The sequence below is a fragment of the Periplaneta americana genome, chromosome 7 (genome assembly GCF_040183065.1).
Source record: "Periplaneta americana isolate PAMFEO1 chromosome 7, P.americana_PAMFEO1_priV1, whole genome shotgun sequence".
NCBI classification, from domain to species: domain Eukaryota; kingdom Metazoa; phylum Arthropoda; class Insecta; order Blattodea; family Blattidae; genus Periplaneta; species Periplaneta americana.
The window spans coordinates 103,529,273-103,547,671 of NC_091123.1; the positions used below are offsets into that span (position 1 = coordinate 103,529,273).

General features: G+C 37.9%; 1 long non-coding RNA gene across 1 annotated transcript; it reads left to right on the top strand.

Moving 5' to 3' along the window:
- Window positions 1–14,995: 14,995 nt before the first annotated feature.
- LOC138703318 (uncharacterized) lies at window positions 14,996–17,379 on the top strand. The gene is made up of 3 exons (XR_011333094.1): window positions 14,996–15,196; window positions 15,641–15,758; window positions 16,214–17,379. It is a non-coding gene; the product is annotated as an uncharacterized lncRNA (long non-coding RNA).
- The last annotated feature ends 1,020 nt before the right edge of the window (window positions 17,380–18,399 follow it).

The window sequence follows — 18,399 nt, forward strand, 5'->3', positions numbered from 1 at the left end:
TTTTCCTTTTGAATAAACTAACCACTTTCTTGAACATTTTTCATCATTTACCAAGATACGAGAGTATAACTCCAAAGAAAAATGCTTATTGTTACTATTCAAGGGAAAATTATAACTGCCTGAAACTTGTTTTTGGTCCTTTTTCCACTAAGAAGTCTCTTAAGTCAGCTTCAATGAAAGCAGGCCAGTTTCCTGGTATATCTAAAGCATTAGTTGATTTAGAAGGGAGATGTGGCAGAAGAGATTGTGATTTATGGTTGAGATAGTGGGAAATTCCGTTGTTGGGAAGATGAGATAGGGGTTAAACATTCGGAATGAATAGTAGGTGAAGTAATAGAATCTGAAGACTTGCACATTCACCACCGACACTATTAATAACTGAGAAATTACTCTCTATGTTAAAATCGCCAGTAGACTGCCTCGTCACAGATTCATTATTTCCTGGGAAAAGAATCTTATCAATTGCCCCCTTCGAGACTTTTCAAATTCCTCGCGCTTTCTTTTTTTGCGCAATTTTTCAGCTCCCGACTGATATTTATGCCCCCTATCCCTTTCTCTACCTGACACTACAACAGAACTAGAAAAAATAACTGAACAGAAGAAATAATTCACACACACAGCACTAAAGGAACGAATTCAATAAACCACGGCCAACTTGATGTTCCCTTCGCTTTTTTGTATATGGCCTTGACAATAGTAATATTTTCCTGAAATTGGTTAATTTCTCAATTCCACCACGAGGAGCTGTCTGCCAAGCTTTGGTGTCCACAGAAAAAATACTCAATATGAATTAAAATGAATGATTAAAGAGTAATAATAACACTTATAATTAATAAATCAGAAAATAAAAAGTATCATTATGTTTAGTTCTTTTAATTATTGTAAAAGCGAGAGTTTAAAAACAGGGAAGGTAACACAAAGTAACCTGTTCAGTTTAAGTAACATGATGACAAAGGAGTAATTTTGTAGTTCATTCACTGGGTAGTACCCCTAGTCTAAACTGCGATGTTTCAAAGTAATCACTTGGGTAATTATTTTCAATACCAGTAACTTTTACAAAGTTTTATAATTTCACTCACTGCACTGATACATTCCACTTGATATTGCAGATTCAAAAATTATAGTTTCAAGATTTTGTGTCTCAGTGAATTATAAGCCGCATTCTTCGAAGGAACAAGCTTTTCAGTTAAAGCTGCTGCAATGTTATCTAGAAGTGGCCTAACGAATTTCACAGTAATGATATTAGCAAGTCGTTTTTGGTCGTCTTCATCACAAATTGGCATTGCAAGAGAGGGCATCTACACAGTAACGGCTCAATTTCTGAACACAAATTTTCTAATATATTCTTGTTTGATATTCTCTTTCGATGATTAAGCAGCTGATCTAGAATAAATTTTGCATGAATACTGCCTTCATCTGCCTTTTTCTTTACATTTTCCAGTTCTTTATGTAACGGACCTCTTTCAATTAGTTGGAGTTAATCGGTTGTTTTCGTTATCTCATCTTGCTTCTCTTGTAACACCTGATTAAGTTGCGCAATTTTCACATGCAATCTGTTAATATTACTTTTTAGCTCCTCAAAGTTGACAACGTCTGTTTGCATCGCTTTATGGTCATTTTCAACTGGCAAGAAGGGAATTTCATTAACTGATGCTGAGCCATACGGAACAACTTGTTCAAATAGTGAAAAACCAATATTACTAAAAGATTTGAGTTTTTTAGGTGGAGGGATATCACTTACAGTAACTGTTCGTCATGGTCTTTTGATATCTTTCACGTTATACCTAGGATAATAAGGGAATATTGGCACAGCATTTGGTTTTAATAGTCCAAATTTCCCATTTTTAGAATAATCTTCTTCCCTGAAATGTAAATTACAAACAACTGAAGAAGGGGAGGTGCTTTAGGAACAAAGTCTTGGCATGAAATCATTTTAAGGCATTTTCGCATCTTTCCCTTACTTACTTACTTACTTACTTACTTACTTACTTACTTACTTACTTACTTACTTAGCCTACTTACTTATGGCTTTTAAGGAACCCAGAGATTCATTGCCGCCCTCACATAAGCCCGCCATTGGTCCCTATCATGTGCAAGATTAATCCACTCTCTATCATCATATCCCACCTCTCTGAAATCCATTTTAATCTACGTCTCGTCCTCCCCAAAAGTCTTATTCCCTTTGGCCTCCCAACTAACACTCTTTATCACTGGTCGTCAGCACTCGCTGAAATGTGCAATGACTACGTGGTGCCGTCCCGTGTGCACAGTCGTGCAACAGGGAGAGATAGCATATCCGCTAGCAGCTACGAGAGCACTATAGTGCACTGCGTTTTCCGCGGGTAAGAGAGGCTAGCCCCAGCATGCTCTGTGCTGACGACCCCTGCTCTATATGCATTTCTGAATTCGCCCTTACATGCTACATGTCCTGTCCATCTCAAACGTCTGGATTTAATGTTCCTAATTATGTTAGGTGAAGAATACAATGCGTGCAGTTCTGCGTTATGTAACTTCCTTCATTCTCCTCTAATTCCATCGCTCTTAGCCCCAAATGTTTCTAAAAACCTTATTCTCAAACACCCTTAATCTCTGTTCCTCTCTCAAAATGAGAGTCCAAGTTTCACAACCATACAGAACAACCGATAATATAACTGTTTTTATAGATTCTAACTTTCCGATTTTTTGACAGTAGACTAGATGACAAAAGCTTCTCAACCGAATAATAAGAGGCATTTCTCATATTTATTCTGCGTTTAATTTTCTCCTGAGTGTCATTTATATTTGTTACTGTTGCTCCAAGAAATTTGAATTTTTGTCCACACCTGTGGAGTAACGGTTAGCGCGTCTAGCCGCGAAACCAGTTGGCCCGGGTTCGATTCCCGGTCGGGACCAGTTACCTGGTTGAGGTTTTTCCGAAGTTTTCCCTCAACCCAATATGAGCAAATGCTGGGTAACTTTCGATGTGGACTCATTTCATCGGCATTATCACCTTCATCTTATTCAGACGCTAAATAGCCTAAGATGTTGATAAAGCGTCGTAAAATAACCTAATAAAATAAAATATTTTAATTTTTCCACCTCTTCGAAAGATACAACTCCAATTTTTATATTTCCGTCTCGTACAATATTCTGGTCACGAAATATAATCATCTTTCCCTGTCACTCGGAAATTCGTGGAATGATATTGCTACTCCACTCTTTTCTACTCGAAGTACACAGTGGTACACAACAATACGTTATTTTGAATCATATCACAATAAACTCACATACCAGTAGAAAGAAGCGCAATATTACTAATTATAATCGTACAAGAAACCATACACACATTTCTCTGTGAACCTTGGGAGTCAGTGCCATCTGGCGGGAATTTCATAGTTTCTCCATTACAGCTTTAACACAAGGATCAAAATGAATTGTCAAGGCCGGTAAAGGAGAAGCGAAGCGAACATCAAGTCGGCCGTGAATAAACACACAACTTTAACAACAATCCACTAACGACTGGCAATAGTTACCATTACCTCATTTCACTACTTCCGAGAAGAAGTTTGAAAGTGAGCTTATTTTTTTTTAAAACTTGGTGCGATTGTTGCGACAACCGAATATAACCACAAAGCCAATAGCATAACATAACATTAACATTACAGGACTACTACAACTACTTACTGTTAATAATAATAATTATTATTATTATTATTATTATTATTATTATTATTATTATTATTATTATTATTATTATTATTATTATTATTATTATTATTATTATTATTGTAGTTTAATATTCCGTCCTTCAAGTGTGTAGAATTTGAATCAGGAACTCTAGCAGCGTGTTGAATAACAGATTCTGTTGCACTGGGTGGGCCAAGACAAACCGAACTCAAACCTAGTAATGAACATAAGAACTGAAAGGTTATTTTATTTTATACTTTTATACAATTCAATAATAATAACGCACATTTCCTTGATCTTGAACGGAGGGTAAGGTGCAGGGAGAGGGGTAATGCTAATGCTAAAGCATGCTTGTGAAGGAAACACCTGCAACAATCGAGTTATTGCTTCTATATTGAATATCGGGTTCGGTTTATCTTGGCCGTCTCTGTTTGTAAATAATACAAATTAAAGTAAATTTTCTGTCCCAATAATAAAGATTGCAATATATATTGTTAGGCTACACATGAAATCAAGGTTCAATTTAGTACAACACATGTCGGTAATTAAACTTTCGTAAAGGTGCAACATTTGATGCATATACATTAACATTATTGTCAACAAATGATTTCGTTACGTATACAAAAGCTATCTCAATATTCACTTCGCTGTTTCTTTTTAATTTCTCACAGTAAAAATTGTAACAAGAACATAGGCGTGACATTATTTTAATTAGTAGTCGACAGATTGACATTTTTCCCCCAGCTGCGGGGCCCCCAAAGCATGGGGCCTGGGGCGACAGCCCCACTTGCCCCGCCCAAGGGCTGGCCCTGACGTTAACTTTGAACATTGACATTGTTAGTGTCTTCTTTACAATGTTTTAAACATAATTGTAATATATTAGGTTCTTGTCTTTTCCACATAACTCGTAATGAAACTGCATTAGATTACTGCCTTCTTAATTCACCGTCATGTCATGGTTTTTAGAAAGATAGTAGTCTGTGATGAACGCCATGATTCAAGCATACATGTCCAAAGCTCCCTAGTGTGTAGTTTACAAGTCACCTTAGTTGCTAGTCACTAGTGTCTAGTATGGAGTTGTGCTTTGAGACACGGTCTCAAGATCTACTGACTCAAATTGGTAAACGCCTACTGTCCTGTACTGACTATCCTAGATGTATCAATTTTCTTCATCAACACATTGGAATTGTGGTTCAGCAAGGGAATGCTCCATCCTGGGATCATTTCCTAACCCAGTCGGGATGGGTTCTACCAAGTTGGTGACCCGGGGGATGCAATGGTGGTTCTCGTGCTTTTCTTTTCGAACATTAATCGCCTTATCACCACCCAGTCCTTTTCGTTCTCTCGTTTTTTTCATCACTCTATTTCTCCTCGCCGGCCATCATTGCATGCCGAACGCCCACCACATCATCACAGCCATTTTCACCTCTCCATCCCCGCTGTTAGTTTTTGCCACGTCCGTTACCATGACGGGATTTGTTAAGAATGCCTGATGAGGCTTCATTCTTCTTCCCCTTCTAGTTCTTATATCTATTATTAGGTTAAGTTTCTTAGGTTTATAACTCCCGTCTCAACAGCGGGGATCTTTCCTATCTCCGTGGTCCTGTCCCACGGTTTCGAGCGCGACTTGTGTGGCCCGACGGGGCGCCCAGCAACGAAGCAATAGTGGACCCTTCATACTGCCCCTATGTGCAAGTCTAGGTGCGGAGCCCGGACCAGTAGTCATGTACACTCACGTAGAGCCCCAAGGGGGGTCCCGGGCGATTTAAACATCCCGGTGACCGACTCTGTTCGCCGGGGCGGATATATCGCTCCGACGTGTTACCACTGACGTATGGGTGTCGCAGTGTAATCAACCACAAGTCCCCTGAAGTTGCGTGCTGTCTCGGATTGCTTCGGCTTTGGTGGGTGGGTCGGAGCTAGCCGAGTAGTCCGACGGTTGTGTAGTGTAGAGTGGGGAGCCACGGGCTGTTATTCCCCTGGTAGGGGCATAAAACTGCGACACGCCTCTGGTGTAGGACTTGCCGTTATGTATGTAATGTCCAGTTTGAAGGGTAACTTGTGTGAAGTGGGTTGCTGGGATCGGGCTGTGGGGGGGGGGGTCCCCATGGCCGGCACAGACCGAGAAGACTTTTTAGGTGTCTTTTTCTTATGTCCCCCTGGTGGCAGGCTGACGCCGATGGTTCCGTAGGGGGGGGGGGACAGTTCAAAATGTCCTTGCGCTCCTTTTCCCCCAACTCTCACAAAAAATCGAAAAATGAAGAACCAAAGAAAGGTATAGATACTGGTGGTCGTACGACAATCACAGCTATGGATCTGGTTCCCGAGAATATGAATGTTCATGTGTATGCCGCCTCCAAAGCTCATAAGTATTACACTGTCAGGCACGGAAAAAACCATGAAAGATATCAGCCCATTTTATATCAGACGTGCACTTGATGGACTCGTGGGGAAAGTCAAGAATGCCACTAGACTCCACAACGGCAGCCTCCTCGTCGAAACTTTGACTCGCAATCAAAGTGGACGCTATTGAAGGCTAAGTTGCTGGGGTTGTACCACTGCCATCGTGATCTAATACAGGCCGTAAGGCAGACCACGTGACTCGCTTAACAGCTGATCGCGAAGGGCGGTCTTTCAACCATATCAATTAGTTGCAGTACATGAAAAATTACATATATTTCTCTGAAATGCAGTGTAATCGCGTCAGTAAAATTTTAAACAGTGATTGTGAGACACTTGAGACACAATTCACTTGCAACGTAAGGTATAATATTATTTTTGGTGTAAAAATTACGTTGTTGCAGGCAAAGTTCGTATGTGTAATACCTGCCTTTATTTCGATTAAATATTGCGCCCTTATGTGGTTAAGTGAATTTTTGGTGTTATAAACAGTAAATATGTGTAATAATATACACGTGAAAGTGAAACATTGACTGGGACGTAAAGTAAATTATGATTAGGCCTAAGTGCAGCGTTACTGATGTTACTCTTGTCTAATCCATTATTGTTAGTTTACCGTAATTGTTTGATTAAATTTAAATTATTGCGCCCTTCTTATGTGTGAATAATCTACATTATAAATAATACGACGTTTGATAATATACACAATTTGAACTAAAAGCGAGATACATATAGTATATTATGAAAAATTATACAGTACCTTATAGTTTTCATTACTGTTACAGTATCTAGTATTGTAATTAATTGAAATAAAGTACGCTCGCTTCATTACGAAATTCTTGCACATTCATTACAGTACGTTTCAACAATTTTCAGTTGCATCGCACGCTTATTTTGATGTGTTGATATTATAGATTATGTTTACTCTATCAGTACTTGCCTTATTTCTATATATTCGTAATTATGCATAATAATTAAGCATAACGCTACGTATAACTTGTAAATGCAATTTGTCTACACTTCAATTGTATTTATTCGTTTCATACGGTACTCCAGTCTGATTAGTTTAATATGTTACCAGGGCTAAACTAGCGCTGAGGTAGTTCCCTTCGTATTCATACACCTTGCATATACTAATTAGTTCGGTTAGTTCAGGCTTTTATTATGCCTTGCTTAGAGGATGAAATGCATCTCCGCAAAGAATAAGTTCAACTGTTTTCAGTTCAGAAGTTACCGGAATTATACCTCAGCGCTCGTTTAACCCTAGTTAAGTAATATAACCGTATGTACATTTCATAGGAGGGACTGTGGTGAATTTTCTACCTATAAGTAAGGAAGATAACCGTGTTCTGAAGTTTATCCTAAATATATTCTTCTTTATTAAATCTCAAAATACCTTTCGTTCTCAACTTAAAATGTTGGCGCAAATAGGTTATGTTAACATGGTGAAGTCTCTTCAAAAAAAAAATAACACAGTTTTATAATTATTCCTGCCACATTATGCAACAAATAAATGGAACTAGCCGGAACTTATGCACACATTGCATTGAATAACAATTTAATTGTATTATTTATTTGTTCCCTACTATACTGGGTCGTATTGAATTCTATTTATCTAACCTACCAGATGAAGTAACACAACCGTACGTACCTACACTTATTTCATAGGAGGGACTGTGGTAAATTTTCTGCCTACAAGTAAGGAAGGTAGATGTGCTAAATTAAAATCACAATATAAATAATTCTTCTTTATTAAATCTCAAAATAGCTTCCATTCCAAACTTAAAATGTTGATGCAAACAGGTTATGTTAACATGTAAAACTCCGTTCACATTAAAATAACACAGTTTTGTAATTATTTCTGCAACATAAGCCGTAAGAAGTGAACGGGTCTTATACACACATTACACTAAATAAAATTGAGCACCGACACGCATTAAAGTAACATATTTCACTCAGCTCCGTATACTCAAATGGAAAAGCCCGCCCCATCACACATCCTGCATTACGGCCTGGTCTAGATCCTATAAAGGTTGAAAGGCACCCCTCACTGAACACCATGAGGGGAGTGGTTCATACGGATGCACTGGATGGAATGAATGACGAGGAAATACAGCTAGAACTCGCACACCAGTCCGTATCCAAAGCCTACCGTTTGTTGCGTAAGCGGGACGGACGAACTTATCCACTGATCACCGTTTTCTTGACTGTCGAGAAATCCCTCCTACCTGAGTACATATTTGTCGGCTACGAGCGTGTCCCTGTACGTGCGTATGTGCCGAACTCAATGCGCTGTTTTAGGTGTCAACGGTTCGGACATACGCAGAAACGTTACACGAATGAGATCACATGTGCAAAGTGTGGGGGTGGTGATCATGGGGATTCCCCATGTCCCAACACCGCGCACTGTGTGAATTGTGAAAGGGACCATGCCGCAAATTCCAAGGATTGTCCGAAGTACCAGGTAGAGAAGGCAATACAAGAGCTCCGAGTCAGGGACAATGTTACATTCTTTGAAGCACGTAAGCGTTAATTTGATTGAGAAAAGAAGCAGAAAAAAAAGTTCTATGCTGCTGTTTTGCAAAAGGAAACGGAGGGAATCAATGTATCTACTCAAACGCCACCTCTTGAATGTATACCTGGGAAGCGAGTTGAGATCGCAACCAAGGCATACAGTATGTGGACGCTGGTACCCAGACCGACGTGTTAGACGACAGCTGTGGCCTCGACACCAGGCCTTACATACCAAAAAAGACAGGTGCGGCGACGTCACAGACAAACTCTGAACCTGAGAGAAAATCACGACGTCGCACTCCTGGTACGGAAGAGAAATCAAGAACTCGTTCTCGATACCGTACCTGATCACGGTCACGGTCAGAAGGGCGACATACTCTAAGTGAGTCGCCACCGTCGAAAACTAAGCTGTCGCAGTCGAAGGGACAGAGTCACAGGAAGGAACAAAAGAGAAAATTCCTCGTAAAGCCACCATAATGATTTAGCTCCTTGTGATGACCAATATTTTACAATGAAACGTGAATGGTGTACGCAGCAGATGCACAGAACTACAACAATTGATCTATCATGAGAATCCTGCTATTTTATGTCTTCAAGAGACACACCTCCGACCTGAACATTCCCTGAATATCTCGGGATATTATGTTTACCATTATGATCATTTTGCCGGTATTCGTGCCAACGGAGGTTGTGCCCTCCTACTCCGCAAAAGTGTCTTTTCCTCTGTTATTCACATTAACAGTCCTCATCAATACATAGCAGCGAGAGTAATTTTACCTACATACAGTTTTCCATAGTCTCTGTTTATATGCCCCCAGATACACACTTCACAGTGCATGAAATTGAACATATTGTCTCGCAGGTACCTGCTCCATATCTGGTAGTGGGGGATTTCAATGCATCCCACCACTCTTCGGACTAAAATTCCGATGATGACAGAGGAAATAAAATATCAGAGGTATATATCTGTCTAAACCTCATTACTCTGAACTCAGGAGAAGCAACACACCTCTCTTTGGCTTATGGTACATACCCCATGATAGATATCTCCATTTGTAGCCCACTTTGTCCACGCATTCCGAATGGTCTGTAATCCACGATCTACATGGTAGTGACCACTACCCCATCCGATTGCGTATGTCCACTTTACGTCCTGCGGAATCTCGATCTCCTAACTGGATTATTAAAAAGGCGGACTGGGTCGGATTTTCGGAGTCCATATCATTCAATGATAACGGACATGAAAGTGTGGGCTCCGTAGTGGAACATTTCTCAAATGTGGTTATAAAGTCAGCGGAATTATCTATCCCGCGGTCGTCCTGCAGGCCAAAGCGCTTCTCTGGCCCCTGGTGGACGGATGCCTACAGAGATGCTATCCCAGACCGCAAACGTTCTTTACGCCAATTTGAGCGCCATCCGACCCAAGAAAATTTTGTCCAGTTTAAACGTCTTCGAGCAAAAGCTCGTCGCACTGTGTGCGATGCTAAGAAGACTTCCTGGACAAAGTACGTCAGTTCATTGAAACACAACGTCCCAGCTAACACCGTATGGGACAAAGTCCATCGAATAATGGGGAAACGTAGGTCTGTAATTCTGGGTGTTCTGAACATGGAGTAACGACCAACAGGCCCATAGAAATTGCTGAAATATTCGCTAGATCATTTTCACAAGTAACCAGCTCAAATAATTATGACCCGGAATTTCTAAAAATCAAAGATGCTGCAGAGAAACGAAACCTAAATTTTAAATGTGATAACACTGAAAGCTACAATGAACCGTTCACATCCCAGGAGTTGGAGGCGGCACTAGACACATCCCCTAACACCTCCCCTGGTCCAGATAACATCCATAACCGCATGCTTCGCCATCTTCCGCCAGATGGAAAATCCTTTCTTCTCTCAATTTACAACAGAATCTGGACTGAGGGTGAATTTCCCTCTGCTTGGCGTTCCGCCATTGTAATCCCAGTCCAGAAACCAGGAAAGGATCCTTCTTTACCTGCCAGTTATAGGCCAATATGTCTCACCAGCTGCGTATGCAAGGTTATGGAAAAGATGATAAGTAAACGCCTGATGTGGGTACTCGAATCGGAAAACCGATTATCTAATATCCAATACGGTTTTCGTAAGCACAGATCAGCCGCAGACGATCTAGTTCGGCTCGAGACTGCCATTAGAGATGCTTTCCTCAAGAAGGAACATCTTGTGGCAGTCTTCTTTGATCTAGAAAAGGCCTACAATATCACATGACGGTATGGCATTCTGCAAACTCTGCATGATTGGGGACTTCGTGGTAGTCTACCAACGTTTATTGCGAAGTTCATGGCAGAGCGGTATTTCCGAGTTCGAGAAGGCACCACACTTTCTAACGAACATCTCCAAGAAAACGGCGTTCCGCAGGGGTATGTATTAAGCGTTCTTTTCTGCATTGCGATCAATGTAATTGCCCACTGTGTGGGTGACCGAGTATCTTCTCTGTTGTACGTTGATGACTTCAGTTTATATTACAGCTCCCGATATCTTACATCCATTGGTCGACATTTGCAGCTGGTCACGAACGTACTATTAGAATGGTCTGTTTGCAATGGTTTTAAATTCTCCACTCAGAAGACGCAGTGTGTCCACTTTTACAACAAACTTGGACTACATCCACATTCTGAATTGCGTCTTAATGGAGTGGAGTTGCAATATACAGACACTGCGAGATTTTTGGGCCTTATCTTTGATTATAAATTTACGTGGGAGGCGCATATACGTGATCTGAGAAGGCGTTGCGAAAAATCGCTAAATATTTTACGTCTTTTGTCAGGGGTTCGCTGGGGTGCAGACCGTACAGTGCGTTTACGCCTTTACCGAGCTCTTATACGATCAAAACTGGATTATGGCTGTTTTATTTATGGCTCAGCAAATAAATCTAAGCTACGCCTCTTAGACACTATCCACTATCATGGGATACGACTCGCTACAGGTGCCTTCCGAACGAGTCGGATAGAGAGCCTGTATTGTGAAGCGGGGGAACCATCACTATATCAGGACGTAATGTCCTGTTGTGCTCATATGCGGTTAAGCTCCGCTCGCAGCCATCATTCGTCTCTTTACGGCTGATAGAGTGAAAATCCACGGAAACCTCGTCCAGCAGGCGTGCGGTACCGTGAACTGCTTTCTGAGCTCGACTTCCATTTACCATCACTTAACACACTGGAATATACCACCACTTCACCGTGGATTATGCGACGTCCCTTGTTTGATGTTAGCCTGAGCCGAAATTTTAAGAATTTTACACCAGCTTTTGTTTATAGACTTCGTTTAAGTGAACTTTTATCACGATATCCGAATTATTCTTTAGTTTTTACTGACGGATCCCGAGTAAATGATTGTGTTGGTTGCTCCTTCGTTGTAAATGGACAGATATTTAAATATAAACTGAGCGAATATACCAGTGTTTTTACTGCAGAATTATGTGCTTTTTACAGAATTTTATTGTTTTTAATTCGACAATCTCGGGGCAGATATCTAATCTGCTCCGACTCTTTATGTGCCATTCAGTCTTTGCAGTCTTTCTACTCAGATGATCCCCTTGTGTTAAGAACTCAGCAGCTGTTCCACACACTCCTAAGCACTGACTCCGAGATTGGAGTAGTGTGGATTCCTGGCCATGTCGGAATTCCTGGGAATGAGGCTGCAGATGCTGCAGCCAAAGATGGTGGTATGAATGGCACTCTGGTATATTGGCGCGAGAGGTGGCAAGACTTACAAAATCATTTGAAATATAGAATATGGTGGCAATGGGAAGGAGAATGGTCTGCACAAGAGGAAAACAAATTACGAAGAATAAAGAACACTGTTCGAGTTTGTGATTCGTCCACAAGAGCGTCACGACACGAAGAAGTTTTACTCACCTGGTTGAGGATTTGCCACTGTCATCTGTCTGACACATGGCCATCTCCTACGTGGCGAATCTCAGCCGGAGTGTGATATCTGCCATGTTTCACTTACGGTGGAACATTTTTTGATTGTAGAAAATATGACCGTGTCCGTCTGCAATATGGAATTCGGCCGACTTACGTGACGCTCTTGGAAATTATTTTAATTGTATTAATGCAGTTCTGAGATTTTTATCGAGTACTGGACTTGACAGGGTGATTTAATTTTTTTATTGACCGTTTTCCTGACCTCTGGACCCTTTACATCCGGAGGTTACATTTGTTATTTAGTATATATATATATATATATATATATATATATATATATATATATATATATATATATATACCTTCGGACCTTTTACATCCGAGTATTTTAGAAATACGCCAGATAATTTATTTGTGATAGCATTTGTTTTATTATTTTAAATACTAGTTAAGGTCTGAGATTTTTATGATTTTTATACATCACCCTGTTGAAACTGCATTTGTGAACATCGTTTTAACCGTGACAAGGTTTTTTCGTTTTTTTAAGCATTCTGATTATTGTATTGTGTCTCTGTTCTGTAAATAATTTTAGATAAGGGCGCAAATAGCCATAGCTGCTGACGCGCCCTTTTTGAACCACACTAACTAACTCATTTCCTACTGTATTGCGATGGATGAGATCTATCTCATATAATTCCTTCCTCTTATCAGTATTCTATAATTTATTCCTTTTATCATATTCCAACTCACATTAACAGCTCACCAACAACCCATTTCAGATTAAATGCAGTGTTTCTATTGTAAATACTAGTTTAGACATTTTTGTAAAATGTAAATATTGTTCATTTGCATGTTGATTTTTGTTGTTAAAATATATTACTTTAATAAGTAACTTAATGGATAAATAAGCAAAATTATATGCGTAGATGAATAAATAAGTATGTAAAATTGAGAAAGAAAAATGATAATATTTATATCACTTGTCAACAATGATTTTGTTAAATGTACAATTTCCGCTGATTCCAAAAATGAAGTCAGAATGTTTCTACCACCCACCATTTTTTTGTAATTTTAGAAAAATTGGTTTATTTTTAATACTATATACAGTCCTTAACATGCTAATAAAAAGAAAATATTTAACTTTATTGCTTTAACTATTGACCTATAACTTTAGATCAGTGTTACCTATGAAGTCACAATTCCTAAAAATGAATTTTATTCCTCATAAGACTGCGAGAGTTAGTATTAACTATTAATTCTCAGATGAATTGGAACTTACACTCATGAAACAAGTTTCACAACCCATGTTTTCTTTGTCCTAATTTTAAGTGTAGTAAAAGTATCTTATAAAGTGAAACATACCTCGAAATACTGTGTAAATCGCAAACAATTTTTTATGTTTATGGTTAATTAACTTTGAAAGCACACAGGTGAATTTTACTACACTAGTTAAAAGAGATTACGAGTGTTATTTTGATTGAAAAATAGATGAGGACAGGAACTTGACCCCCGAAATCTGTTGTGCTCTATGTAATTCTATTACTCTAACTGATTGGCTAATAGGATCCTGTCATATGCCTTTTCCAGTTTCAATGATATGCCGAGAACCTAAGGATCATTCAACAGACTGTTACTTTCTAGCAACCATAGATCAGAAGATTACAGAGAACTTGTCAGCGAGCTGATTCGGAACTAGAACGTGATGGGATGTCATGTATCTCTCAAAATAACTTCTTGGGTTCTCATCTATTTTTTCTTTCCTCAAAACCTTCGGGTAATGAGCGACGAACATGGGGAGCGTTTTCATCAGGATTTTTCTAAATGGAAAGACGCTACCAGACTACTGTTTGACACTCAAAAGAGATGTTTCTCAAGCGTAGTGTAGCCTAAAGTCTATTTTACATACATTTTAGGTAAATAAATATGATATTAGGTAAAATGTTACAAGGTATCAATTCTAGAAAAGTCTGAAGTACATCTCATGTTATTACTCAAAAATTCCCTATTCTGAAATGGAAAGAGAAACAAGGATTTAATACCAATTTGACATATGTTTACGGCTATGATTTCTATGAAGAACCTAGTACTGACATTCTGTTTTCCTAGTATATATTTTTAGTGCATAAAAATTCTATCCCTATCATCATCATCATCACCATTGTTGTTTGGAATGTCGGAGTGTAACAATAACTTGCAATGGGAACTTACTATCAGGGGGGTTTAACTCAAATGATAGATGTTGGATGCTCATAGATGTTCCATTGTTTGCCGCATGTGGTCAGGACAGCGCTGGCTGTATTTCGATCACAGAGTTTGTAAAATTAGCAGTACAAAACTCTTTGGTTTCGAAAGTTCTTTGGTATAAGTTTCGCCAATATGACTGTTTTAAACAGATATTATTAATAGCCATTATTTACAGAATGTGTCAGTTTTATAATATACGGATTATTATTACTATTACTATATAGCTAATTTGCATTTTCATTCGAGGACAAAGGAGCCATATTAGTGTACTGTGTATGACCTATTAACCTCATTTGTTCAGTTGATCAATTGTTGGATGTTGGCATTCCTATTCTGTTTAAATCTTGTATAAATTATGGAATGGACGAACATGGCTGCTTAAGGAAGAAATTTGAACAGATCGAGTTAATTGAGAAGTTACTGGTGCTTTCCTGCAACAAGAAATAATTCGCAACGTTAAAGGTAAGAAAGAAATATGTTTGAGATTACATCTACACGGTTCAACTTTTCTTTCAACTTCACACATTCAAGCAATGCCTGCAAGATTGGTATTTAATAATAACGGAAGTGCACACAATGTGCAGGATAATATATTATTTTAGCTTTCGCTGCTGCAGAACTTGGTCAGTGAAACTATAATCGGTTTTTACACTCCATCACATGGTATATTTGTATTTTAATATTAATATGGCGTACCTTGTAAATAGAAAATCTTAATGTATCTTAATTCAACATGCGCTTTAAACTTGATTCTTTCAATATTCTTCCCAGACTGCGTGCGAACGAGCATGAAAAACTGAACCGTGTAGATGCAGTTTAACTGCACCGTCATGTTTTCTAATTTAAACTGAATTCTTCCATCATATCTTAAACGTTTATTAAACTGAGATCTGTAATTGTTTTCAGGGATAAACTTCAGAACGCGATTACCTGCCTTCTACCACTACCACATGATGAACTGACTTCTGTGTTGAATTACAACAGTGTATTAGGCCTAACTGCAATTACGCCAAGAGCTTTAAAGGTAAGCTAACAGAGTTAATATACACTCTGGGTATGAACGAACATCTTATTTTTGTATATAGCCAAGTTAAGTTGGTCAGACATCTTAAAATTCTTGGGAAATAATCTGATATGACTAAATGTGTTGTTCCCGGTGTAATTCTTTACAGTTGCGTTACCAAAGGATGGCGGGGTACCTTAGCTTGGCAACGCAATAGTAAAGAAGTGTTGTTCCCGAAAATATATATTTTAGAAATTTGACTTTACAGTTAACAGTAGTACCTTTACTGGAATAATTTTGATAAAATAAAAAGAGTTAAATTGCCGGAGATATTTATTATTTTTATACACTCGTGGATAGAATTCTTCCAGGAATATTTCACAAACGTTGATTATACTGCAATCCTTCAATTGTTCTATGAAATGTAGTGTTATTAATGCATTATATGATACTAGGCTACTGCTGGTTTGTTTCAGTTAATAGAAAGACAAATGGCGGAGTTTTACACTGTGAATGTGCTGCAGTGTGCTGTCAGAAATCGGATAGTAATGAGAAGACCTGGTTATTCCTGTTTCCTGTGCCAAGTAATGCAGCACAGCTTAAAAGGTAAGCAATGGCATTGGCATAAGCTCAATGCAAAGATATCCTTATATATCATCAGTAAATAGTCAGGGTTGGTAAACTGTAGTGATTTTTAAATTTAAGTGAGAATTATTTGTCAAATTCATATTTCTTTTTATTAAAATGAGTTTTTGCCTTCTTTTGTAATTCATTTAAACTTAATTTGTGCATTAGTTCCTACATAATTGTGTATTTTGTTAATGTGTTATTTTAAGTAATTAACAACATCGCTTCAAAAATAATTTACTATGTTTACACATAGGCCTCATTATTAATACATGAAGAGTTACAGCACTAATAACCTGCACTTAATGATAATAATAATTAGCTTAGACTTAGGCAAGATATTATGCTCAGTTTGTTATTCATTAGAAAAGAATTCAACTATTTAGGGAGATTAATATTTACAAATAAATTTATCAGAAGAGCTTAGCATTGTATGTTTTCAGAATAAATACGTAGTCCATTTGGCATTGTGCAACTTTTACTTTGAATATTGTTATGAGCTACAACTATTCATTTCAATCCTCAGCATCATACTGTGCTTTAATTAGGTGGTGATTCCGAAAGTAGACTCTACTTGACTACCTGCACCATGTGTTCTGTTGCTCCTTAATTAGGAGTTGGGAAAAGACATATGAGAAGCAAACTTTCAAAACCTGTCCATTTCTTCAGAAAATTCTAGAATTATATGTCTGTAATAAACAAAGATTTTTCTGTGGTGAAATTTTATATGAATTCATAGGAAGAAAAATATATTTCACCATAGAAAATATTTTGTTCATTGCAGAGATGCAAGTTTGCTACTCATATATATTGCTAATAGTTTTAAGAAGCAGCAGAACAGTCATATGTAAAAACGTTTATATATTTTTTTTCAGGAAGTTAATTTCTCATCTTAATCGTGTTAGGTGCATATAATTTTAATCTGTGATTTAAGTAGTAACAATTATTTGATGTAAATAAAATGAAAATTATTTTATTTACATCATGATTAAATCATTAATTTAAATTAATACCAACCCTGGTTTGTGTATTTTTTTAAAGATAATAATAGAATTTTGATTGTAACAAGTACCACATGTGGGCAGCTGTGGCAGAAAATCCTCATCCTTACAGAAGGGCCTATATATGTGCAAGCCATTTTCGCAGTAATCAGTATAACGGTGACTTCAGATATAACTTACTAAGAGGGGCCATTCCATCAAGGGATGCTTGGTATCCCATTCAAGAACTACGACCCACTTCATCACCAGCCTACTTACATTAACCTTTTTCACCACCTAACATAATTGCTTCATTCATTGCACTTCACTGTGGCATCAATTTGAACCTGTATTCTCTTTCATTGAGTGATTCATTCACTGTCTTTATCTTTTAACAAAATTGTGTTTAATTTTGTTGACAAGGGTATGGTAATGGACTTCATTATTGTTATTATTATTATTATTATTATTATTATTAAAGGTAAAAAGTAAAGGTATCCCCGTAACATGCCAAGAAGGCATTTGGGGGGCATGGAGGTAGAGCCCCATGCTTTCCATGACCTCGGTACTAGAATGAATTATTATTATTATTATTATTATTATTATTATTATTATTATTATTATTATTATTATTATTATTATTATTATTATTATCATCATTGTTATCTCATTCGTTTAATGTGTTGATTTCTTCAGTTAATTGAAGGAAAATAAGGGGAATTCATTCATTCATCTGAAAAAAAAGTAGAGTACTTGACTTCTACATTATGAGCAATATAATTTTTGTAATATATAGGGCAATGATAAATCTAACGATCTTTAAGACCCTAAGTTAACATTACATAGTAATATAAATACAAATAATAATTACTAGTACAATGAGCATTTCAGTTGTGTCATCTATAGGGCATAGGACGGAGTCCAGTGGCAGCGATACGAATCTGCAGCTTCTGCAACTGGTGAGATTTTGGTGCATTATTTAGAATTTTTAGAGAGTAAATATGTTGTTGTTTTCTAATGTCAGGTGTTTGACAATAAAGTCATTTGACCTCTTC